This window comes from Macaca fascicularis, chromosome 7 (genome assembly GCF_037993035.2).
Source record: "Macaca fascicularis isolate 582-1 chromosome 7, T2T-MFA8v1.1".
NCBI classification, from domain to species: domain Eukaryota; kingdom Metazoa; phylum Chordata; class Mammalia; order Primates; family Cercopithecidae; genus Macaca; species Macaca fascicularis.
The window spans coordinates 5,374,040-5,375,189 of NC_088381.1; the positions used below are offsets into that span (position 1 = coordinate 5,374,040).

The following is a 1,150-nucleotide window of genomic DNA, read 5'->3' on the forward strand; positions in this document are numbered from 1 at the left end:
CTTATCAGATGTATGGCTTTTAAGTATTTTCTTCCAAACAGTAGGTTGTTTTTTCACTCTATTAATTGTTTCCTTTGTTTTGCAAAATCTTTTTATTTTGATATAATGACATTTGTCTATTTTTGCTTTTGTGGCCTGTGATTTTGGGGTCAAATCCAAAAACTCATTGCCCAGACCAATGTTGTATAGGTTTTCCCTTATGTTTTCTCTTAGTAGTTTTAGAGTTTCAGGTCTTATACTTAAGTATTTAATCCAGTTTGAGTATATTTTTGTACATGGTATGAGATAAGGATCCAATTTCATTCTTCTGCATGTGAATATACACTTTTCCCAACACTGATTATTGAAGAGACTGTTCCTTTTCCAATATGTATACTTGGCACTTTTGTTAAAAATTTATTGACTATATATGCATGTATTCTTTTCTGGGTTTTATTTTCTGTTCTATTGGTTGGTGAGTCTGTTTTCTTTTTCTTTTCTTTCTTTCTTTTTTTGAGATGGTGTCTTGCTCTGTCACCCAGGCTGGAGTGCAGTGGTATAATCTCGACTCACTGCAGCCTCTACCTCCTGGGGTCAAGCAATTCTCCTGCCTCAGTCGCCTGAGTAGCTGGGGATTACAGGCACATGCCACCACGCCCAGCTAATTTTTGTATTTTTTGTAGAGACGGGGGTTTCACCATGTTGGTCAGGCTGGTCTTGAATTCCTAACCTCACGATCTTCCTGCCTCAGCCTCCCAAAGTGCTGGGATTACAGGTGTGAGCCACTGCACCCAGCTGATGAGTCTATTTTCATGCCAGTATCACACTGTTTTAATTACTATTGCTTTGTAGTGTAGTTTTAAATCACATACGTGGTGCCTACATCTTTGATCTTCTTACTCATGATTCCTTTGGCTATTCAGAGTTTGTTGTGGTTCCACATTAATTCTATGTTTTTTCTGTTACTATGAATAATTACATTACAATTTTGTTAGAAATTGCATTGAGTCTATAGGTCATTTTGGGTAGTATGGACATTTTAACAATATTATTCTTCCAATCCATGAACACAGAATATCTTCCAATTTATTTGTGTCTTCCATAATTTCTATTATTCGCATTTTTCAGTGCATGGGGCTTTCACCTTCTTGGTTAAATTTATTTCTAAATA

General features: G+C 36.0%; 1 protein-coding gene across 5 annotated transcripts in view; it reads right to left on the bottom strand.

Moving 5' to 3' along the window:
- Window positions 1–1,150, bottom strand: part of MKRN3 (makorin ring finger protein 3) — a 65,767-nt gene that overhangs the window by 18,587 nt on the left and 46,030 nt on the right. The gene's annotated exons all lie outside the window — the stretch shown is intronic.